Consider the following 26,058-nt stretch of genomic DNA (forward strand, 5'->3'; position numbering starts at 1 on the left):
CAACTTAGCAGTATCCTTGTTAATACTGGGATCTTGAGGACATGCGCAAAGATGGGCTAGATTAGAGGAGACTGACAGGAGTAGGTCAAGCAGAGGGTCTTTGTCACGTTTTAGTGGATGAGCCAGACAGTAAACAATCAGATGAATATACAGTAGTCACCCTTTATCTATGGGGGGTACATTTTGAAACCCCCAGTAGATGTCTGAAATCATAGATAGTACCAAACCCTACATATAGTATGTTTTCCTCTATACACACATACCTTTGACAAAGTTCAATCTATAATTTATGCACAGTAAGAGATTAACAACAATAACAAAATAGAACAATGATAACAATATACTGTAATAAAAGTTATGTGAATGTGGTCACTCTCTCTCAAAATATCTGATATCCCAGACAGATACTAAGTGACTGTGTCTTTTCTCCCATTGTTCTAACTGTCTGAAACTTCTTTATTCCTTGGTACTTTCAATCAGGGTGCCAAACAAGTACCCACACATGTTTCAAAATTCACCTCCTCTATGCAGCCTTTCCTCAACCTTTCATCCTGTCTTTAATAATGCTGTGAACATTATACTTAATTAAATTCATCATTATACTTTTCTATTTGCATGTCTGGCCTGCCATTTGACTATTAATCCTTTCAGAGCAAGTACTGTGAACATAGTTGGCACTTAATACATGTTAGTTTAATGAATGAGTAACAAGTGAATGAAATCTCAGTTCAAACATAATTTTATCTTAATTTACCTATCTATATCTTTTCTGTTCTAGCACGATAACATTGCATTTGTTCTATGACATTGTTTTGTCTCCTTTTTTTGGTGTATATGCACTCTACCTGAAATATTCAAGGGCATGGATTTTATCCTGTTTATCTTTGCATCCCAAGTGCTTACATTCCTGATAAATGTTTAAAGAATGTATTGTTTAATAATTAAGCTGCTATCTTACCTTTTAAAGTCTTATATCATGTAATCATGCCCATCTTTTTCCACCTTCACAAAGTATTCCCTAATCACCATGGTTCGAATTCCTCTTTAATTCTGATATTCTATTAAGCTGGAGCTATTGTGCAATTACCACTGTCTAAGACAGTTATTGATATAGAGTGACTATAAAAGCCTAAGAAGAAAAAAAGACTTTTATTCTTCATTATATTCCCTTGCTGTATGATTTTCAACTCTTCTTTTTGTGTGTACTGCTATACTTGAGTAGCGCATATTTACCAATTCCTAGAGCACTTGGCATAATTCTACCCTTTTCTATTAGAGAGAGCCATAAAAGCAACACTCTAGAATCGCATATGACTTATTTTGTCAAAAACTACTGCATTTATACTGTTACTAGAGGTCCAGTGCACAGAGTTGTGCACTGGTGGGGTCCCTAGGCCTGGCCTGCACCGTTTTGTAATCCAGGACTCCTGGGGGGATGTTGGAGAGCCCGTTTCATTCCGATCCCCACAGGCCAGATCGACAGACCTCACCAGTGCACAAATCCATGCACCTGGCTCTAGGATGCATATATGATGTTTGGTTAATCTCTTTCCACCCTCCCCTCACCCCCCTTCCCTCTGAGATTCATCAGTCTGTTCCATGTTTCCATGCCTGTGGTTTCCGCTCCTTTGTTGAGTGTCTTCCCCCTGGTGGTCAGTGCATGCCATAACTACCAACTGGTCTGATAGTAACTTTTTCTAGTAATCTTTTGCTCCATTGAGCCTTATACATTGTAGGCATTCTTTAAATACTTGATGAATGACTAAAAAAAGGAAGGAATACTATTTCCACTACCAAGTTCACAGGAAATTCAGGCTTTGCCTTTTGTAAAAAATTAGTCCACTCATTTCATCGATTACTCTTAAGAGCCAGAATTAGTTTATTTGGATAAGTTAGAGGAAAATAAATGTCCTTCACAAACTTAATTCTAAATAAAATAATAGTGTTATTATTATTTTTTTTAATAATTAGGCTTCTAGCCCAACCAGCATGGCTCAGTAGTTGAGCATCAACCAGGAGGTCATGATTTGATTCTTGATAAGGACATATGCCAGGGTTCCAGACTCCTGCATGTGGGGCATACAGGATGATTCTCATCAGTTGATGTTTTTATCTCTCTCTCCCTCTCCCTTCCTCTCTGAAGTCAACATATATATATATATATATATAGTAGGCTTCTTTTCTCAAGCTACCCTAACCTAGGAAACAAATATAAATGTTACAGGAACTGAGTTTTCCCTGAGGTTTTACTAAGTTCTGAGCTCTCTTCTCTCTGTGGAACCAAAGTGACCCATACTCGTTTCCATTTCCCAATGTTCCCCAGCACTGCTTATCTATGTGACACCCTCTATAGCCATCATGACCCTCAAAATTGAGGAGGAGGGATTGTTGGCTTATTTTCATCTCCTAGTGACAACTACTCTTTAATAATAAATAAAAAAAAGGTGATTGTGTTCTTTTAGTTTACAGCCCCCTTACAAAGTAGAACTTGAAATCAAAATCTTAGGAAAAGGAATGAGCGACATGCAAAGGATATTATCCAAAATCAGTTATCCCTGCAAACCATCACTGGGTAGCTTAACTCGAGAGCACCTGTCTTGCTTCTTTCTTCTACATTTTGGGCAATTCTTACCTTCTCTGGGCACATCTTCCACTTTCCCAAAGATTGAAGGCAGCTCTTACTTCCCCCAGTTTGTTTTTCTTCCTTGTGTCATCATCCTGGTGCCACAGAAAGCTTCTCCTATTACTGGAGGGAAGGGGAGAAAGGAGAACAAAGAATGTTGGAAGGAAGTCTCCATGCAAATTTGACACTTTGGGGCCCTTGCCAGAATTTGGAAAGTGAGCATGTGGTTGGCATCCCCACTATGAGCCTGCTCTTATACTCTTTCATTATTTGATCCACCTGCTATCTCACATAGGTTATGTTATAAGTTGTGTAGAATTTCAGGCTTACTTGGCTGCAGTCATAGACTAGGGAAATGCTCAAAATTATAATGTATAATGAAAAAGTTATCACAACATCTCCCATGAGTTTTTTTCCAGGAAAAAAAAATAGGTCAAAACTATCTTCAATTGTACTAGTGTTCTCAGAAATGGGGCTTTATAATGTTCCTCATGAGAAATAAAAAGAAGTCACTTTAAATTTCTTCCTTTATTTTTAAAAAATGTATATTCCAAGCCTTTTAAAATCTATTTCAAATTTTTTCAGGACAATAAAGAAAAATAAATGTAAAGGCATTCCTTTTTTTATTAACTGATTCTAATTCACTTTTTATAAAACTTACAACTACTTTTAATATAGTTTTTTTTCCAGGTAATTATTGTTTGGCTTATTATAAAGTTCATCATTTAGAGAAATTGTTTTGGTGAGTTAAATGCTAATTTTTCAGAATGCAATCCAAGTTTCAAGTATTTTTAATGCCTACCATATGAGATACAAAGATACAAATATCTTGTGAATAATGCCCTTAAGGCTCTGGACTCCTTAAGGAGAAGACTTGTAGCTATGAAACAATTTAAAAACAAATTACTCTATAACTCACGGATTAAAATGGCATCTCATTATATATTTCTGTTACCATACTCTCAAGAAAGAAGTTACTTAATTTTTAGTTTCTTATATTCATTGCTTATGATATGAACTAGAGGCTCGATGCACAAAATTTGTGCAAGGGGCTCAACCCTCATAGCCTCAGCCAGCCCTTGCAGACTCAGCTGGTTCTTGCAGCCCCTCACAGCCTTGGCTGGTCCTCACAGACCCAGCTTCATCCAGAAGGTTGTCCAGATGGTCATCTGGATGGCCAATCTGCTGTTCAGTCTAATTAGCATATTATCTCTTTATTATATAGGACTAGAGGCCCAGTGCACAAAATTCATGCATGGGGGCGGGGGGGGGGGCGGAAATGTCCCTCAGCCCAGCCTGCACCCTCTCCAATCTGGGACCCTTCGAGGGATGTCCCACTGCGATCGGGCCTAAACGGGCAGTCAGACATCCCTCTCACAATCCAGGACTGCTGGCTCCCAACTGCTCGCCTGCTTGCCTTCCTAATATCCCCTAACTGCTTCTGCCTGCCAGCCTGATCACCTCCTAACCATTCCCATGCCAGCCTGATTGATGTCTAACTGCTCCCCTACCAGCCTGTTTGCCCCCAACTTCCCTCCTCTGCCAGCCTAGTCACCCCTAATTGCCCTCCCCTGGAGGGTTGATTGCCTCCAATTGCCTTCCCTTGCAAGCCTGGTTTTTCTCAACTGCCCTTCCTTGCAGGCCTGGTGCCTCCCAACTGACCGCCCCTGCTGGCCATCTTGTGGTGGCCATTTTATGTCCACATAGGGGCAGGATCTTTGACCACATGGGGGCAGCCATCTTGTGTGTTGGAGTGATGGTCAATCTGCATATTACTCTTTTATTAGGTAGGATAGAGGCCTAGTGCACAGGTGGGGGCCAGCTGGTTTGCCCTGAAGGGTGTCCTGAATCAGGATGGGGGTTCCCTTGGGGCATGGAGCAGCCTGAGCAAGGAGCCTGTGGTGGTTTGCAAGCCAGCCATGCCCCCCAGCAACCCATGCAGAGGCCCTGGTATCTGGAATTTGTTTATCTTCTACAGTTGAAACTTTATAGCCTGGAGCAGAGCCAATCCTTCTGCTCGCTCATGGCAGACAGCCATTTCTGTTGGAATTTATGTATCTTCTATAATTGAAACTTTGTAGCCTTAAACAGAGGCCTGGGCCAGCCAGGGTGTGTGGAAAGCTTTGTTTTCTCCATTGCCAGGAGCAACCCTAGCCTCTTGCTCTTTCCAGTTCCTTGGCTGCCGCCATTTCTGTTTGGATTTGTTACCTTGTATAATTGAAACTTTGTAGCCTTGAGTGAAGTCCTAGGCCAGCAAGGGCAGGTGGAAAACTTGGGTTCCTCCATTGCCTGGGAAACCCAAGCCTCCCTCCTGCTCTCTGTGGCTGTAGCCATCTTGGTTGGGTTTATTTGAATACTCACACTGATTGGATGGCGGGCGTGGCTGGTGGACATAGCTTGTGGGTGTAGCTGAGTGATGGTTAATTTGCATATTACTCTTATTATGTAGGATACCCTCAGAAACATAGGCTTGTGAAAAAAAGGAGTGTGGTTACATATCTTTTCTATACTTTTTTTATTTCCCCCATTCTAAAATCTAGTAGAATCTTTATGATGCCTACAGGGCAAAAGCTAACTTGTGTGGTGATCCTATATAATAAAAGACAAATATGCAAATTGTCCCCTCAGGAGTTTGACTGCTCACTATGATATTCGCTGACCACCATGGGGTGGCGCAGAATGAAGGAAGGCTCTGGTTGGCAGCCAGCAGTCAGGGGAAGGAAGGTTCCGATCAGCCCTGATAGCTGGCCAGACCTAGGGACCTTACCTGTGGATGAATTTCATGCACCGGACCTTTAGTTCTATATAATAAAAGGATAAAATGCAAATAGACCAAAAGGCAGAACTGAACAACCAACCAAAGTGTAATATGCTAAGGCTGCTCAACCTCTCACTATGACATGCACTGACCACCAGGAAGTAAATGCTCCAACTGGTAGGTTAGCTTGCTGCTGAGGTCTGGCTGATCAGGACTGAGTGAGATGGGCCAGACACACCCTGGAGCCTTCCAGCAGTCCCTCCCCAAACTGATCATGCACCAGTGGGGTCCCTCAGGTTGGCCTGTGCCCTCTCGAAATCCAGGACCCCTTGTGGGATGTCAGAGAGTTGGTTTCAGCACGATCCCACTGGCCATTAACCTTGGGAGGGCACCAGATGCAGGGCTCATGACTGGTGAGCACTGCTGAGGCAATTGGGACTGATTGGGCTTGAGCCCGCAGCAGGTACAGTGGGGTCAGGATGAGTGGGAGTGGCAGGTAGGAGCTGCAGACAGCATTGAACTGCAGGTTTCAGCCTGATTGCTGCAGGCCACCTAGAGGGACCCCATGAATTCGTGCACTGGGCCTCTAGCTGTTTAATAAAAACAAACTGTGCTCTAGCCAGTTTTGCTCAGTGGATAGAGCATCAGCCTATGAACTGAAGGGTCCTGAGTTTGATTCTGGTCAAGGACACATACCTTGGTTACAAGCTTCTCCCCAGCCAAGGCCCTGATCAGGAGGCATGCAGGAGGCAACCAATCAATGTGTTTCTTTCTCGTAAATATTTCTATCTGTCTTTCCCTCTCTCTTCTGCTCTCTAAAAATCAATAGAAAAATATCCTCAGGTGATAATTAAAAAACAAACAAACAAACAAACAAAAACAATCTGCAAAGCAAGGAGAAAAAAAAATTTTGAGACAGAATTAATCAAACTTATTTTAAAAAAATCCCAAGTTTCTAAGCCCCAACATTGACTATGTTCCTTGAATCCAAAATTCAGCTTCAACTCAGAATCACTGCTGGAAGTGCTCTCAGCATTGGTTGTACAGATTTCTCTTGTGAACTCTCACCTGTTTCTTACTTTACTGCTTAGTTTGCTGATTAAGTCTGTTCTACATTATTGATATTTACCACTGTTTTCTATTCCTTCTCCAAAGACTAAAGGTTTTGATACCAGTCCAAAAGTTAATTCTACAAAATCTGGACATACCCTGACAAACTCCAAGATTTCAATAGAAAAAGGTTTCCATAGTATCAATTAAACCAGGAGTATGTCAATCTGGCAAGTTTCTTATCACACCATGTAATGCCTAACCTTGTACCTCACTGGAATTTATCAATTTTGAAAAGGTATTGCTTTTTTCCTCTTCTTCACTAAAAAGGGTGCCATAAACACTCAGTATTGAGCTTTCTTTAAGGAGTCTAGACTTTTGAGAAGTATCAAGTGAGGAAATCTTTGGATTGGTAGAAGGAATAAGCAGCTTTTATAATTTGGAGAAATTAATTCAAAGTTGAGTTAAAAGCACATTCTACACCTATTTCCAGTTCAATAAATGGAGTGTTTTCATGGCAATAAGCCAAAAGTTTTATGAATAGCTCCTTACTTTTTTTCCCATGAGTTAGGAACACTTTATATATATATATATATATATATATATATATATATATATATATATATATATATATATATATATATATAAAAAATAAATTCTTACAAGAATTTGTATGTTCTCACTCCTTTATCTTTGGAGCTCTACATCACAGCTTTATGTAATGAGTCTTAGTGAGTTTGCATTTGATAGAATCCCTAGAATGGAGTCAAACACCAGATAAAAACAACTTGATCTTGCCATGGCTGGTATTCTCAGTGGTTACAGAACCAGCGTGTACCCTGGAGGGTTGTAGGTTCAACTCCAAGCCAAGGTCACCTCCCTGTGTTGTAGATTTGGTCCCAGAGTGTGCAGGAGGCAACCAGTCTAAGTGTCTTTCTTACATCCATGTTTCTCTTTCTCTTCCCCTCCCTACTCCCTTCTATTCTTTCTAGAAATCAATGGGAAAAGTATCCTCACTCCTTGGGTGAGGATTAAAAAATGTTTTTATCTCATTGTCTGGAAAATATTTCTCAGTATTTAAGCAAATAATTTTGAGATTTCAAACATTATCAGTTTTTATTATTTCTGCCACTAGAGGCCCAGTGCACAAAATTCATACAGTCAGGGGTGTTCCTCAGCCCAGCCTGTGCCCTCTCATAGACTGGAAACCCTCAGGGGATGTCAGACTGATGGCTTTGCCATCAATCCAATATCCTTAGTGCTGCCATGGTGGCAGGAAAGGCTCCCACCACCACTGCTATGCTAGCCAGCTGTAAGCCCAGCTTCTGGCTGAGCAGTGCTCCCCCTGTGGGAGTCCACTGACCACCAGGAGGCAGCTCCTATGTTGAGTGTCTGCCCCCTGGTGGTCAGTGCATGTCACAGCAACCGGTCATTTTGCCATTTGCTCGATTTGCTTATTAGCCTGTTATTATATAGGATTATATGCCTAACTTCATCAATTAAAATCTTGTAAATATTCATTACAAATCTAATACTTTATGAAACAGGATGGGTTTGCTGTGTGATTTGGATAATTTGTTTAGTCTCTAAACTATTTTCACATTTAATCTATATTAAAAAAAATAGTTCACTTTAAGTAAGATATCATATTCATTTGAGTCCTCAAAAGTTTTGTCATGAATGATTAAGTTCCCATAGCAGGAAAGTATGCATATGCAAAAATCATAACCAAATGTTCTTTCCTTTTGTGTAGCTACATTAAAATTACATTTTCTACTCTTGTTACTTACTTAGACTATCTAAAACCAGCTACAGAATTGGAAAGTGTGGTTTGGAAACACAAGGCGGGGGGGATTGTACAGATGATATCTCTATATTATTTCTGAATGCAATTTTGTGTGAACTTTTAAAAAAAATATTTCATTATTTCAGTGTGAAGTTTGAATCATGAAAAATATGCAGTCAAGCCAAGTGAGTTTAACTATAATTTTATAGAAATCAAAAGGTTTATTATATGTGGAATGTTAATAGAAACCAGTTTGCATTATACTTATTTCCATTTTTAAAATATTATCATCAACTTTCTCATTCCTTTTTATCTACTATTTACTGTGAAGGCACTGTATTGTACAATCTATTTGAAATTTTTGTGGCTGGGCTGGTATGGTAATAGTCCTCTTGACAGGCTCATAACTACATAATTTGAATCTCAGAAGGTGTCCCCAGTAAGCAAATAACAAAACAAAAAAACAAAAAACAAAAAAAAACCAAAAAATGATTTAAGAACTGATTTTCATCAGTAGTATTGTATAATGAAAACCCTATATAGCTATTTCCAAAATGTATAAAAATTTTGCTCAGATCTCTCTCTCTCTCTCATCTAGGTATATCAAATCAAGCATTCTAATCTTATTTTATTTAAAATAAAATAAACTTGAGAATGGAAGAGGATCCAAGATGGCTGCACAGGTAAACACCTAACCACAGCCGCACACAACAATTTCAAAAAATACAACTAAAATATAAAGTGGACATCATCCAGAACTACAGGAAAGTTGACTGACTGGGAATTCTACAACAATAAGGAAAGAGAAAACCAGAAGGAAAATCAGAGGAGCTGTAAAAGCCTAAGGTATGGAGACTCGCTATGTGTGTGGAGAGGACGGAGTCTGAGAGGAGGAGAAGGCTGAGTGCCTGGCTGGCGTTCCCTAGCGGGAAGGAGATAAAAGCTCCGGATTGTGCTGAACCCCAGTTCTAGGCCAGACCCTGGGGACCCAGGCTCATACAGAGGAAGCCTGGGCTGTGAGGCGGAATAGCAGGGGAGTGGTGAAAGGCAGAGCCCCCAGAGGCACGCACATTGCGCACAGAGGATGGACTGTTGACTCGGCTGCTAGATTGTCCTAGCGGGAAGGAGACAAAAGCTCCGGACTATGCTGAGCCCCAGTTCTGACTGCTCTGAACCCCAGTTCTAGGCCAGATCCCAGGGACCCAGGCTCATACAGAGGGAGACTGGGTTGTAAGGCAGAAAACCGGGGGAGCGGCAAAAGGCAGAGCCACGGAGGCGCGCACATTGCTCACAGAGAAGTGACAGTTGGCTGTGCCGCAAGATTGCTCTGGCGGGAAGGAGACAAAAGCTCCAGACTGCTCTGAACCCCACTTCCAATCCCACTTCCAACTGAACTGAACCCCAGTTCCAGGCTCATTGGGGGAGAGACTAGACTGTTTGGTAGCAGGTGAAACTTGAGGGCACCTTTCTCTCAGAGGTGCTTGCAGTGAGTACCGAAGGACCCTGAGAAACACTGAGACAGAAGTTGCATAGGGCGTGGCTGACCGAAGCCAAAGCTGTAGGCTTCACCCTGAAACTCCACCCCATCCAAGCAGGACACAGAGACTTTTAAGGCTACCAACTCAGGGAAGCTGCGAAAATGCCAAGACAAGGAAATAGATCACAAATGAAAGAAATGGAAGACAAAAAGTGACTGAATATAGAGTTCAAAACCACGCTTATAAGGTTTTTCAATAATTTCCTAGAAAAGATCGATAAGACCTATGAGAATATGAAAAGGGATCAACTAGAAATAATAAGGAATCAACAAGAAATAATAAGGGATCAACAAGAAATAAAAAATACATTGTCTGAAATAAAAAAATATTATACAGAATCCTAAAAACAGAATGGAAGATCGCAAGAATCAAGTCAAAGATTTGGAACATAAAGAGCGAGAAGACACTCCTCCAAGAAGCAAGAAGTCAAGAGAATCCAGAAAGTTGAAGATAATGTAAGAAACCTCTGGGACAACTTCAAGCAAACCAACATTAGAATTATGGGGGTCCCAGAAGATGAGAGAGAGCAAGATATTGAAAACATACTGAAAGAAATAGTGACAAAAAACTTCCCAAACCTGATGAAAGAATTAAACTTACAAGTCCAGGAAGCACACAGAACTCCAAACAAAAGGAATCCAAAGAAGACCACACCAAGACAAATCATAATTTAAATTCCAAGAGCAAAAGACAAAGAGAGAATATTAAAAGCAGCAAGAGCAAAGCAGGTAGTTACCTATAATGGAGCACTTATACGATTGTCAGCTGATTTCTCAACAGAAACCATGCAGGCCAGATGGGAATGGCAAGAAATACTCAAGGTGATGAATAGTAAGAACCTACAGCCAAAAATAATCTACCCAGCAAAGCTATCACTCAGAATCAAAGGCCAGATAAAAAGCTTCACCAATAAAAAAAAGCTAAAGGAGTTCATCACCCACCAAACCCGAATTATATGAATTGCTGAAGGGGGTTCTTTTGGAAGAGAAACTAAATAAAGATAAAAACTATCAACAACAAATAGGTAACTATCAACAAATGAATCTAAAAAAAATGAAATTAAAAAAAAATCTGATGAACAATATTAACTGTTGAATATAATAGAATCAGAGGTATGGAAGGGGAGTGAACTGACAATTCTTGGGGAAAAGGGGAGAGGGGGTGTGGGAAGAGACTGAACATAAACTGTGCACCTATGGATGAGGACAATGAGGAAAGGGCAGAGGGTGGGCTGGGAATCTGGTGGAGGGGAGCAATAGAGGGGAGGAAAAAAAGAGGAACATTTGTAATAATATGAACAATAAAGATTTATTAAAATAAATAAATAAATAAATAATAAAATTTAAAAAAATAAACTCATCAGGGAAAGAAAAAGTGAAAAGTCCCAGATAGGAATTAAACAACAACAACACAGTAAAGTAGAAAAGAAAATGTCAGTTTACCCATGTTATAAACTATAAATAACTTCATAAAAGAAGAAACAGTTAGAACAACATACAGTGTTCCCTGTTTATCTGCAGAGAATCCATTCCAGCACTCCCCAGGGACACCTGAAACCACAAATAGCATTGAACCTTACATATACTAGGTTTTTTCCTATACATTCAGAACAATGATAAGGTTTAATTTATAAATTTGGCACAGGAAGAGATTAATGACAACAATAATAAAACAGAACAAACAATTATAGAAATATACTGTAATAAAAGTCATGCAAGTGGTCTTGGACTATCTATCGATAATATATAAAAGGCTGATATGCTAAGTGTCCCTCTGCCTGTCCGACTGGTTGCTATGATTCACACTGACCACCAGGGGGCAGACACTCAACACGGCTGCTGAGCTGCCGTGACTTGGCAGCAGCAGTTCTCAGGTGATGCTCCCCAAAACCAGAGAGGAGGGAGCTGAATTTCTCACAGGGCCATGCGATTCCACCCTTGGCTCTGGGTTATGTTGTTGCTGGGCACTGTCGGCACTGAATCTGGTTTACTGCACACTTGTATTTGCATTCTGTACTCTGTATGGCAGCAACTCTGCAGGATGCCCTCTCACACTCTGGGACCCCCTTGGGGGATATCAAAGAGCTGGTTTCAGCCCAATCCCTGCAGGTCAGGCCAAGGGACGCCACCTGCCAGAGGGACCCTGCTCACTCCGCAGAGGCCAGGGAGGGACTGTGGGAGGTTGGCTCCAGGGCGTGTCTGGCCAATCTCACCCAGCCTCACCCTGCTGGCCACCTTCTAAATAATTTCCTTTCAATGTGCAGGAATCCATGCACCAGGTCACTAACTATAAAATAAGGGTTACTTTGGCCAGCACTGGGAAATTGAGTCAGTCAATCTGATAATCCTGATGGCTGCTAAATGACTGCCATATACTGTGTGAATTCTCTGGGGAAAGAGATGATTCATATCCAGGCAGGATCGCATGGGACAGTGGGAGATTTCATCATGCTACTCACAACAGCACATAATTTAAAACTTAAGAATTAATTATTTCTAAAATGTTCCATTTAATATTTTTGGAATGAGGTTGACCAGGTAACTGTAACCATGGAAAGTAAAACTGCAGATAAAAGGAACTATTGTATTCTGAGTTATGTATTCATGGATTCCTTCAACATTTCAATACACACTCACTGAGTTATCAATGTGTGCTAGGCTAGGGGATTTATTAGGCCTCGATTATACAAAGATAACCAATGCTGGTCCTGTCTCCGGAAATAAGCAATCAGAAAGCACAGTAATAAGAAGCATGCTCAGTTAAGTATGGTGCTACAGAAGCCCCAAAGAGAAATGACTATGTTTTCTTTTGCACTTTCTTAGATTAGTTACTGTATCAGATTTCCTTCTCTAAACTTTCACTCTGGCTCCCCTACAATCAAGTCCTTTGTAAGTAGTTGTCCAAAGATGTATTAAAATTTTAATAAATTTGCAATGGTATTTTAGTATTTAACTCTTTTTGCAACTCAAGTATATGACTTGGGCTTTAAATCTGTAAAGCCATGATAAACTACATTTTTTTTCAACTATTTTTTACTGTCCTATTTTTCCCTCCTTTCAGTGGGAGGAATATATTTTCCCACTGCTTGGATAAGGGAAGTGGCCATGTGACTTGCTCTGGCCAATGGAATGTGAGCAGATGTGACACACTCATCCTGGCAGAGCTGTTAAATAATCTTATATGGGTTTAGCCTCTTGAATTTCTGATCTCTGCCAAAAGAAGAGCTTTTCTCAAATAGTCCCACAGGAGGAAAAAAACAAAAAACTCACAAAGCTCATCAAAACTGTAGGCAATTCACAGCATGAAATAGATCTTTTTTAGTATAAGTCACTGAAATTTGGAGGTTGTTATTACAGCAAAAAAAAGAATGATTAATACAAGAGTCAACCTTAGAAGCACATTTGTGTGAAAACCATAAGCGATGCAGTGAAAGGCAAGATATTCAAAATGACTTTAAAAATGAAAAAGATGAAATGTTATATGCAGAGTGTGAAATATGCTCCGTTTGTATCAGCCTTAACACGATCTGCCTTGTAGTACCAAATATATGTATGGAACACAAATATCTAGAAGCCACACAATAACCTACAGTATGCATATATATCTGTATGTTTATATTAATACAATAATTAATAGTTATGTATATGTTCTGATTCCCTTTATATTACACAAGTTAGAGGGGCTTTTTTTACAATAAAATTTATTGCCATTAATCTAACTCAATGCAGAAAGCTACATGAAGAAAATTCATCCTAATAAATTAGAACTTCAAGCTTATTAAGGATTTCAATTTTTACTATCCACCCATAATCACAGGAAACAAAATAAAGAAAACCATGTTCTATGACTACAATGATATATAGCTACACACCTAGATATAGAACTAATGTATTAAATTATCCTATATAATAAAGAGTTAATATGCTAATTAGATCAGATGGCAGAATGACCTTCCAGAATGACCTTCCAGAATGAGCAGTGGGTGAGGGATGGGGCCTCAAAGCAGCTGCTGGGGCCACAAAGGCTGAGGCAGTCAGGGCTACGAGGTCCTACTCTTGCACAATTTTCATGCATTGGGCCTCTAGTATGTATTATATAATTGTATAAATTAATATAAGATAAGTAGAGGCCCAGTGCACAAATTCATGCCAGCCCAGCCCCAATTGGAGTAGATTGGGGCTGGGCCTGTTGGAAGGAAGAGATGGCAGGAGGTTGGCCAGCTGACCTCCCAGCCCCCAATCAGGGCTAGTCAGGGCTGAGCCTGCTGGGGGAAGGGGCTGTGGGCAATTGGCTGGCAGGCCTGCCCTCAATTGGGGTTGAGGAGCCTATTGGGGATGGGACCTGCCATGGGAACGGGCTGTGGGCAGTGGGCTGGTTGGCCCCACCCTTGAATAGGGTGGGGGATGCCAATCGGGGACCAGCAGCCTGAAAGAGGGACCATAGGTGGTTGGCTGGCTATCCTTGCCCCTGATTGGGGTGGGGGTGGGGGGGATAGGTGGGGGAAGAAGCTGCAGGAGATTAGCCATCCAGCCCTGCCCCTATTGGGTGGGTGGTGTGATCAGAGGCAGGGCAGGTGAGGGGGAGGGGCTGCAGAGCTGTGGGGCTATCGTGGGAGGGCTGGCTGATTGGGGGCAGGGCTGGCTGGGGGGAAGAAGAGGAGTGTTTTGCTAGCTGGACTTACCCTTGATCGGGATGGGAGAATCTGATCAGGGGTGGGCTGGCCAGGCAGAGGGGCTGGAGGAGTTTGGATGGCCAGCCCCATTCCCTGATTGGGCCAGTTCACTGGCCACAGTGGGCATCATAGCGACTGGTCATTACAGTCATTATAGCATTATGGTTGCTGGCTTTTTATATATATATAAATAATAATACCTAAGAGTAATTTCTTATTTATAGCAAGGTTCTAGTTCTAACACTAAAAAAGATTTCTTGCTCAATATTGTGCATTATATCACAAACTTTTTAAATCATCTATGACTAATACTCATCTTGTTTATATGTCTATTTGCACTACACAGTATTTGCATATTATTGCTAACTGGCTATTACAAAGCAACGACCATGTTAAAAAAGTAATTATAATGTGTGAGTACAAAGATTGGAGCCATATAAAACATAATGATATTATGCTATTTCCAATATGAGTACATTTATATACACCAAATCATGCAAGAAAGCATATTTTTGGAAATTGAAAAATGTTTCATAAGCACCCATGGGACATAAACTTCCTTCACAAAGACACATATGGGCTCATTCCTGAACTCTGGTATTTTTCATCTAAATGAAAATTATTTTTACAGCTGATTTTTGCAGCAGTTTTTCACACTGCCCTGCAGATGCATTAATGTCTTTTTAACATGGTGACATTTGATTATAAACAATTCCATTTTATGTTAAACTTATGGTATTACTCTCATATTTACATTAAGAGGAAATGGGGACTCAAAATAAGTATGTGCAGTCTTCCTTCCAACAGTTCCTGTAGCCCTTTGCCAGCTTGAGGCTATTGTTTGGGCGGTAGGGTGAGGTGATACAATCACCTAAAATATAAACAAAAGTGTTTCCCTAAAATTCCTTAAATCAGAAAGAAAGAAAAAATATGTTTGGGCTCTACCAGACAGATTTCTTTGAATTCCCTTTCCTATTCCTATGAGCTTACTGCCAAATAAATGAAGCTTATCATTGTAGAGTTGGAGACTTACTAGCGCATCATTTTATAAAAATAAAACTGTAGGTGGTTGTGTACCAGTGGGTCTGAATGTGTACATGCAGCAAATAGGTGGTAAACTACTTCCTGCACGTATAGGTATTGAATAGAAGCATTTATCATGAATCTGCCATACACTGAATGCAGGAGACTAGATATTAAGGCTGAAAAGTCATTTTGCCCACTCATTTCTTGCTTTGTTCCTTTGGCCTTTACTTCACTCATTTATTTATTCGTTCAACAATAAATATTTATTGAACTCTTCCTGTGAAGCCAGCCCTGTGCCAGGGTCTGGGAACACAATGGTAAATAAATAAACAGGAGGAGCTCAGAAGACAGTTCCAGATCCTTCTCAAATTAACTCATCCATTGATTCACATTCGCCTCCAATGCATAGTGCAATGAAAAGAGTCAAACATGGGTTTCATTTGCACTTAAAAGCTGTGTGATCTTGGCCCAGTTGTGTAAGTTCTCAGAGTCTCAGCTTTCATACCTGTTTCTACCTCAAACAATGATAGGGTAGATTACAAACATAACCAAGAAAAAGGCTTGATATTTTATTCTCCTCTCATCCACATCAAATCTCACCTGTTCCCCAAATATTAGGTCCCAGGTGTATATAATGGATGGGTGGATGATTTTCCTAGCACTGTGTTTAATTATAGGTGAGAATACAGAGAAACATTCAATGTGGCCCTTCCTTCTGACAGATTAAATTTAGGATACTGATGAATAGCATTTAACATATGCAACTTGCAAGCTTTATTCTAAACAATCTACATGAAGGAACTTACTTTTCCTCACAATAATCTGAGATAGAAATTACATGCATCCTGTTTTCTGAGTAAGAAAACCTAGGCACAGAAAAATTAGGTAACTTGGCCAGTCACATAGCTACCGTGTTTCCCCGAAAATAAGACATACTCCAAAAATAAGACCTAGCGCATGAAAAGATAAGACATCCCCTGAAAATAAGACCTATCGCAACTTTGGGAGAAAAAATTAATATAAGACACTGTCTTATTTTCAGGGGAAACAGCGTAGTGAGCAACAAGGTAGCATTCAAACCCAGACTATCTCTGGATTCCAGGTTCTTTTTTTTTTTTTTTTTTAACCTATCAATAATAACTTTATTTTTTTTAAATAAGTCTTTATTGTTCATATTATTACAAAAGTTCCTCATTTTTCCCCCTCCACCAGGTTCCCACCCCACCCTCTGCCCTTTCCCCACCCCCCCATTGTCCTCATCCATAGGTGCACAGTTTATGTTCAGTCTCTTCCTATACCCTCCTCTCCCCCTTTCCCCAAGAATCGTCAGTCCACTCCCCTTCTATACCTCTGATTCTATTATATTCACCAGTTATTGTTCATAAGATTTTTTTTTTAATTCCCTTGGTTTTTAGATTCACGAGTTGATAGTTACATATTTGTTGTTCATAGTTTTTATCTTCATTTACTTTCTCTTCTAAAAGAACTCCCTTCAGCAATTCATATAATTCTGGTTTGGCTGTGATGAACTCCTTTAGCTTTTTTTTATTAGTGAAGCTCTTTATCTGGCCTTCGATTCTGAGTGATAGTTTGCTGGGTAGATTATTTTTGGCTTTAGGTTCTTGCTATTCATTAACTTGAATATTTCTTGCCATTCTCGTCTGGCCTGCATGGTTTCTGTTGAGAAATCAGCTGACAATCGTATGGGTGCTCCTTTATAGGTAACTACCTGCTTTGCTCTTGCTGCTTTTAATATTCTCTCTTTTTCTTTTGCTCTTGGAATTTTAATTATGATGTGTCTTGGTGTGGTCTTCTTTGGATTCCTTTTGTTTGGAGTTCTGTGCACTTCCCGGACTTGTAAGTCTAATTCTTTCACCAGGTGGGGGAAGTTTTCTGTCACTATTTCTTTCAGTATGTTTTCAATATCTTGCTCTCTCTCATCTTCTGGGACCCCCATAATTCTGATATTAGTTAGCTTGAAGTTATCCCAGAGGTTTCTTAAATCATCTTCAACTTTCTGGATTCTCTTGACTTCTTGCTTCTGTGGAGGAGTATCTTCTCGCTCTTTATGTTCCAAATCTTTGACTTGATTCTTGAGATCTTCCATTTTGTTTTTAGGACTCTATATAATATTTTTTTAATTCAGACAATGTATTCTTTATTTCTTGTTGATCCCTTATTAGTTCTTGTTGATCCCTTATTAGTTCTTGTTGATCCCTTTTCATCTCCTCATAGGTCTTATCGACCTTTTCTAGGAAATTCTTTAAAAACCTTATAAGTGTGGTTTTGAACTCTATATCCAGTCTCTTCTTTTCCTCCATTTCTTTTGTTTGTGATCTAATTCCTTGTCTTGGCATTTTCACAGCTTCCCTGAGTTGGTAGGGTGGCTTTGTGTGCTAAGGTGTCCTATATGGTTCAGTGAGTCAGCCTCCCAGTTACCTAAGGTGGACAGTCTTGGTGTAGCCCTTTGTGGGATGGGTGGGCAGTCTTGTTGTTAAGCCTTGCTTGTTGTTGGTATCACTGGGAAGCGTTGATCTCCAAGCCAATTGGCTATGAGGATCAGAAGTGTCTCAGCTAGGAGGGTTTCTGTATTCTGTTTGGATGGGTGGAGTCTCGGGGTGGCACAGACAAGCTTTGTTGAATCCCGCACAATGCACAATTGGTTGTAGGTGAGCACACCTCTTTGGTATAGGCGCAGACCAGCTTTAGATTCCTGTATGCCCCTCCCTAGGAGAGTCCTATTGGCAGCGAACGAGGAAGCTAGCCACTGGAAGGGCCTCTATGCTCTGCTTGGATGGGGCGTAGTCTCGGGTAGTGCAGACAAGCTTTATTCAGCCCCTCCCTACGAGGGCCTGGTTTCTGAGTCCCACAGTAATGGCCGCTGGATTCACACACCTCTGAGAGATCTCTGCCCACTGCCTGACAGACTGGCCTCTGTCAGCACAATAGGGTGGTTTTGTTTTCCTCCCAAACAAGAAAGCCAGCGGCGCATTAGCTGTCTGCCCTCTCCGCAAGCAGGGAGTAAGCCAGTAGCGAACTCGGCCCGCCCTCTCCACGCTCTGCAAGCCAGCTGGCAGCAAACTCTGCGGCTTTTTCGCGTGCACAGTTTTCCATACCTTCACAGTTCCTGAGGTTCAGCGCGCCTTCTCTCTATTTCCCAGATGGTAGAGCCTCCCTTCAGCCAGCCGTCCGGCGCTTCAGGGTGATGTTTCCCCCGTTTTTCAGTTCTAAATTCAAACTTGTTGTGGTAGGCTGCATTCGGGTGTCTGCTCTATGCCGCCATCTTGGTTGTCTCTGGATTCCAGGTTCTTAACCACTATCCTGCATTGCCTCTCAGGGGAGGCAAATAATGCAAGAAAATTGATAATAACTATTGTTTGAGTGGCTTAAGCAGTTTGATAAATGAGAGGAGAGAACTCAGGGGCTTTTGATGTGAAATTTTAAAATTTCATAGCATCTATATAATAAAAGCCCAAGTAATCATTATGGTGGAACCAGAACAACTGGTCTCTATGATGTGCACTGATCACCAGGAGGGCAGACGCTCAATGCAAGAGCTGCCTCCTGGTGGTCAGTGCACTCCCACAGGGGGAGCGATGCTCAGTCAGAAGCCTGGCTCATGGCTGGTGAGTGCAGATGAGCCATAAAGAGCAAGGGGTCCCAGACTGCAAGAGCACTGGACTGTGAGAGGAATGTCTGACTGCTGACTTAGACCCAACCCCTCTGGGGGAGTCAGGCCTAAACCAATAAGCAGACATCCCCTGAGGGGTCCCAGACTGCAAGAGGATGCAGGCGGGGCTGAGGGATTCCCCCTCCCCATCCCCCAGTGCATGAATTTTGTGCACCAGGCCTCTAGTTTAAATAGAAATGTGAAAGATGATGAAGAGAGATATACGGCATTTCAGAAAGGTTTCATTTTATCTCTGTAGAAAGTGATTGATCTTTACATAAAATACAAGTATACTAAGCTGGAATATAAACCATTCTATTTAGTGAAGATGGAAAACAGATATTTATAAATATAATTTAAATTTTTGTTGTTTCTAATTTGTAAAAGTTATGGATTCTAATCATAGAAACACTAAAAAAACAGCAAATTTTAAGAAAAACACCTTAAAAATCATTCCTGATTTCATCAACCAAAAAAAAAACACTCTAGCAGTATTTCTTTTGATCCTATATCCTATGTATATTGCATTAAATGTATTTCAATGTAATAATAGCAATGTAATTATTGATATACAGTTTTCAGTCTTGCTCTTTCCACTTAATACTTTATCTTAGTAACAAATATTATTTTTTGTTATAAACTGATGTCCCAACAGTCCCCATTCTCCTTCCCTGCTTTACTATCTTTGTACCACTTATCACCATTTACATACTGTATTTTTTACTCTATTTTTTTCTATTTCTTATACCCCCTACACATACACACACACACACACACACACACACACACACACACACACACACTAATCTTTATGGAGGCAAAAATACATATATTTATTCTGTTTTCTATTGTAACCCCAGTGCCTACTAGAGTTTCTGGCACCTAGTGGGTACTCTATTTGTTGAATGAATAATGTCAACGAGGAAGATATAAAGCACCATCCCTGGAAATAGTTTCTTGACTTAAAAGTTGATAAATAATATACTGCCCAAAAACACATATCCTCACACATTACTTGGTTAATCATTCATACCCTTTGTACCCAGCACTCATTTCTACTTATTTGGGCTAACACATATAAACAAAGGAATGAATGAGTCCCATGAATAATTATTTACATGGTTGCAATTTGCATACAATTTTTTTTAATTAAAAAAAATTTTTATTGATCTTTTATAGAAAGGAAGAGAGAGGAATAGTTAGAAACATTGATCAGCTGCCTCCTGCACACCCCTCATTGGGGATATGCCTGCAACCAAGGTATATGCCCTTGACTGGAATAGAACCTGGGACCCTTGAGTCCACAGGCCGAAGCTCTATCCACTGAGCCAAACCAGTTAGGGCTGCATGCAGTTTTGTTCTTGTAAGGATTTCTCCCCCAACTCTCTTCTCTCCAGGCTTTCCTCTTATATCATCTTTGTCTTGTCTTTTCATTGTGTCTCAAGCATTTGCTATGATTCTGAGTTCCTAACTTCACTGTTTTATAAAATTTGGGTCTTGTTTTCATTGAAAGTCTGCAATTTGTCATGCATATGTGCTCTTTCTTTGAACTTGATTTCACTTTGATTGATGTTTTGTTGGTTTGTTCATTTAGTCATGTCTTTTAATACAGACCAGTATCTTCAATTAATCAGCTTTCTATATTACCCAAATGTTATATGGTCAGGCAAAAACTGCCACCTTCCTATCTAATTAAAACCTGGATCATTGAGTATGTTTATATTCAACTAGAGACCCAGTGCATGAAATTTGTGCATGGGGAGGGGGGAGGGTGTCCCTTAGCCCAGCCTGCACCCTCTCCAATCTGGGACCCATCAAGGGATATCCGACTGCCCATTTAGGTTTAATCCTACCATGATCAGGCTTAAATGGGCAGTCAGACATCCCTCTCACAATCCAGGACTGCTGGCTCCCAACTGCTCACCTGCCTGCCTGATTACCCCTAACTACTTCTGCCTGCCAGCCTGATCACCCCCTAACCACTCCCCTGCCAACCTGATTGATGACTAACTGCTCCCCTGCCAGCCTGATTGCCCCTAAATGCCCTTCCCTACAGGCCTGGTCTCCCCCAACTGCCCTCCCCTGCAGGCCTGGGTCCCCCCAACTGCCCTTTTTTGCAGGTCTGGTCACCCCCAACTTCCCTCCTTTGCAGGCCTGGTACCTCCCAACTGCCCTCCCTTTCTGGCCATCTTGTGGCGGTCATCTTGTGTCCACATAGGGAAGAATCTTTGACCACATAGGGGCAGCCATCTTGTGTGTTGGAGTGATGGTCAATTTACATATTACTCTTTTATTAGATAGGATAGAGGCCTAGTGCACAGGTGGGGGCCAGCTTGTTTGCCATGAAGGGTGTCCTGGATCAGGGTGGGGGTTCCCTTGGGGCATGGGGAAGCCTGGGTGAGGGGCCTGTGGTGGTTTTCAGGCTGGCCATGCCCTCCTGCAACCCAAGTGGAGACACTGGGATCTGGGATTTATTTATCTTCTATAGTTTCAACTTTGTAGCCTTAAGCAAAGGCCAAGGAAGGCCAGGACTTTGGAAGCTTGCCTTCCTCCATCGCTAGGGGAAGCTCAAGCCTTCTGCTCTCTCCAGCTCTGTGGCTGCTGCCATTTTTGTTGGGATTTATTTATCTTCTATAAATGAAACTTTATAGCCTTGAGCGGAGGCCTGGGCCTACCAGGGTGTGTGGAAGCTTGGCTTCCTCCATTGCCAGGGAAACCTAAGCCTCATGCTCACTACGCAGCCACAGCCATCTTGTTAGGTTAATTTGCATACACTCTCCTGATTGGCTGGTGAGTATTGCTTGTGGGTGTATTAGAGTGATGGTTAATTTGCATATTATTCTTTTATTAGAAAGGATAGACATTTTTCTCGTTTTTATTAGTAATGTCTGTAATTTTCCTAGTCTTTTACATAAAATTATTAAAATTAGATAATGTATATGAAAGTGCTTCGTAAGCTTTTAAACACTGTACAGACATCACAATGCAATCACCATGAACTCATATCATCTCAGACTATACCACATGCCACCTATACATATCATTCTCTTTGAAAACCCTTCACATGCTAGAAGACTAACATCAAATTCCCATTCTAATTTCTAGGCTGAATAGTCTACTTTGTTTAAAATTTCCTCCTGTAATCTTTCTCAAACTCTTAATGATCTTTGTATTTTGTGACTTTTAAAAATTTTAGTTTATATTAATATATTTTTTATTAATTTCAGAGATAGAGGGTGAGGGAGAGATAAAAACATCACTGATGAAAAATAATTATTGATTGGCTGCTTCCTGCACACCCTCTACTGGGGATCAAGCCTGCAATTCAAGCATGAACCCTGATCAGGACTTCATGGTTCATAGGTCAACACTCAACCACTAAGCCACACCAGCTAGACTGTATTTTATGCCTTTTCTCTGATTTATCATCTAGTCTATCTTTGAACCTAACATTATGAAATACAGCTATGTAAAAACAGAATTTTAAAAAATAAATTGGGTCATATGACAAATATACTTAGAGTGCTGAAGTTAGTAAAAAAAAAAAAAAAAAAAAAAAAAAGCCCTCTGTAGAGAAACAGAAATTAGAAAATGACTTGTTTACTGAGTACCAACTCACTGCATATCTCTAATGTGACCTTGTTCCTTATTTTCTATAAGCCCTAGTTTCCTCATCTGCAAAGGTGGGGCTCATCATCAACCCCTCCTGCAGTGGTTCTCAACGGTTGGGGTGCTGGGGCACATTTGAAAATGTGTGGCAGTATTTTCCATCCTCACAATGACTGGAAGTAGCTATTGCTATGTAATGAGGTAGGGTAGGACATAAATATCCTAAAATGCCTGAGGCAGTCCCTCATAACTAGAAATTGCCCTTTCACAAAATTTTGGTGGTGCCACCATTGAGAAACAGATAAAGCAACTTCTTACACACTGCCCTCTGATAAGGTAGTGAATGCTAGATGTCAAGACATGTGTGATTCATGACGAAGACCAAAAAAGTGAGCATTCAAAATTCATGACACTCTTCTGCTCTGTTAAAATAATAATTTAAAAATTATTTCTTTCCTGCATAATAAGTCTGCACATATATCCATATCTATATATATATAAATACATACATACACACACACACACACACACACTTTAATAAAAGAGAAATACGCAAATTGACTGTACCTCCATGATACCCACCAGCCAATCAGGAGTGAGTATTCAAATTAACAAAATCTGGGTTAATTTGTATATGCAGGTATGGAGTGAAGACTGAAGACTGAAGATTAAAGACTGAAGGCTTTGCTGTGGCTAGAGCCAAGCGTGAAGGCTGAAGGCTTGGCTCTGCTGTGGCCTGGGTCCCGGGTGCCAAAGAAAAACTGCCAGGGGAAGGAAGGCCTATTGCATGAATCTTCATGCAACAGGCTTCTAGTAAATTTTATATATATATTCATAATATATATGTTCATACATATATGTATATACACACATTACATACAGACAGACAGGTCTTACCCTCAGTGCCTTGGTTTCCTTAAAATGAAAATTTTGATAGTACTTACCTTACTGATTTATTGTTTAAATTAAATGGGATATGATATATTTAAGCATTTAACAGCACAATGCCTGGAACATGGTCAATGCATCATCCCCCCCAACAAGACCTCTATTGCATTTGTGCATGCCAATTTATTATGTTGAATTCTATAGCACTTTTGAGTCCCACACACTATACATATGTGTGTGTTGCAACCAAGTCATTAACGACTAGTAAAAAAAATTATCCCAGGTTTCCAAATATATCTGGTTGAATATCATGCTTATGAATTATGGATAAGGAGGCATAAGAATAGACATATTAACGGTGAAAAGATACCAAATTGTTACTGTACCTTGGCTCAGCAACCTCAGTACTTGAGTTTGGCAAAGAGAATTCAGAGCCAAGGAACTCAAATTATAAGATGAAGTTTATTTAGAAAGTCACAGAGGTTGAAAAGATGAGCCAGCTGCTCTGCATGGGCTCAAAAAAATAAGATACAGAGGCAAAAGAAAGTCTCTTGGAGCTTAGAAAAAAGAAAGGTGGAGAGAATGTAGTTGGGGGATGGAGAGGGGTAAAGGGCAGGCATGCTCCAGAGTTAGAAAGAGAGTGTACTGGGTCCTTTGTTCTAAGGGTTTTGTCTGGAGGTCTCAGGGGAGGATCTGAATAGAATATTCATTAGCTTTCCAGGTGTGTGCTTTCAGGGTCTTGATCACTACTGATTGGTTTATATGAGGGCAGGGGTTCATTAGTCATGGAAGCTGTTCCTCAGCCATTGCAACACGTCACCAGGCCTTGCTTGCTGCTTTTCTGGGCTGGAGCTGAAACACAGGTGAGGCCTAGATGTTAGCCCTAAGGCTTAATGCTTAAAGGAGTAGATGTACAAGGGTTATATTCTTTGCTCCCTCCCCCCCTTTTTCCTCCTCTAAGGGGAACTACCACATAACTAGCATTATGAAAGGTCAGGGGTCTAAACCGCTTGACCAGCAATATGATAGGGGAGGAGAGGTCACCATGGGGGTGAGGTCCCACCCTATGATTGTTACTTGCTTTTAGTACTGGTGACCTTCTACACCTGGCCTATTGTTCTTGCTCTGCTCATGCCTGTCTAACTGCCAACTATTATATGAGTGTAATGGCTCTTTCTTTCCTCTAATTCTTTGCTGAAATGTAATCCTTCACTTGAAAATAAAAAGCACAAAACAAAAACAGAAGCAATGTGGTGTAGTAGTGCACAGGATGAGGGCTGAAAACATCTGGTATCTTGTTTTGTTTTGTTTTCCTGTTTTAAGCAAGCCCTTTAGTCTCTCTAGATAATTTTTAGTATAAAATGAGGTCCAAGCCATTAGGGGCAAAAATAGAATATTGGGAACTAGCAATAGTTATAAGAAATATTAATCATGCTTTGTTAACTGTGATTGCCTTGTTCTGATTAAAGAAAGGACTTTCTAACCTGGCTGGGAGTTGTATGCTCCTGGGACCTGAAAGTCAATCTTGGATCTGGCAGTCATCCTTGGATCTTGGAGTCAACTTTGGAATTTGGTCCATTCTCATTCTAGAACTGCCTATTATATGGAAAGATGAACAACCTTGATGCCTAAACAGTGGAGTCCTGCCCCAATCCACATAGCCTACTTCACCATGCCTGTAATTCCTACTTCTCCATGTAGTCTTTGTCCTACCCAATGTAAGCAGCTGGCTATGGGGGAGTTGCAGAGCAGATTTTTGTGAATGACCTGCTGCTCTCCCATGCTGCCAGCATTATTGGAATAAATGCTCATAGATGTTTTTTGTTTGTTTGTTGTTGTTTTTTTAATATTCAGAGTAACTGTTGTTCTTTTTTTAAAAAAATATATTTTATTGGTTTTTTACAGAGAGGAAGGGAGAGAGATAGAGAGCTAGAAACATCGATGAGAGAGAGCAATCAACCAGATGCCTCCTGCACGCCCCCTACTGGGGATGTGCCCGCAACCAAGGTACATGCCCTTGACAGGAATCAAACCCGGGATCTTTTAGTCCACAGGCTGACGCTTTATCCACTGAGCCAAACTGGTTTCGGCTGCTCATATATGTTTTAACTCTATCTCTCTTTAATTGTAGTGACAGGCAGCCGGAAACCCTTGGTTGTCTAGTTACAAAGCTATAATTCAGAGTTTTTTTTGGGTTTAAGGTTTAAAGATTTTAACATGTTCAAGAAATAATTCTGCTGAGGTACTTTCTCTCTGTAGAAAAGATTGAACACCCAGACCAGTTTTGCAACTTTTTAAATTACAGAGGGCATGGGTTTAGATTCAATTTAGATGCAATCAAGTAATCTAGAGGTCAGGTAACACAGCCTAGGAAGAATGTACACAACCTCCCAAACTTTTTCAGATTGAGCTTTTTATTGACCTATCTGAGTGTGAGC

Source organism: Pipistrellus kuhlii, unplaced genomic scaffold (genome assembly GCF_014108245.1).
Source record: "Pipistrellus kuhlii isolate mPipKuh1 unplaced genomic scaffold, mPipKuh1.p scaffold_m20_p_2, whole genome shotgun sequence".
NCBI lineage: Eukaryota > Metazoa > Chordata > Mammalia > Chiroptera > Vespertilionidae > Pipistrellus > Pipistrellus kuhlii.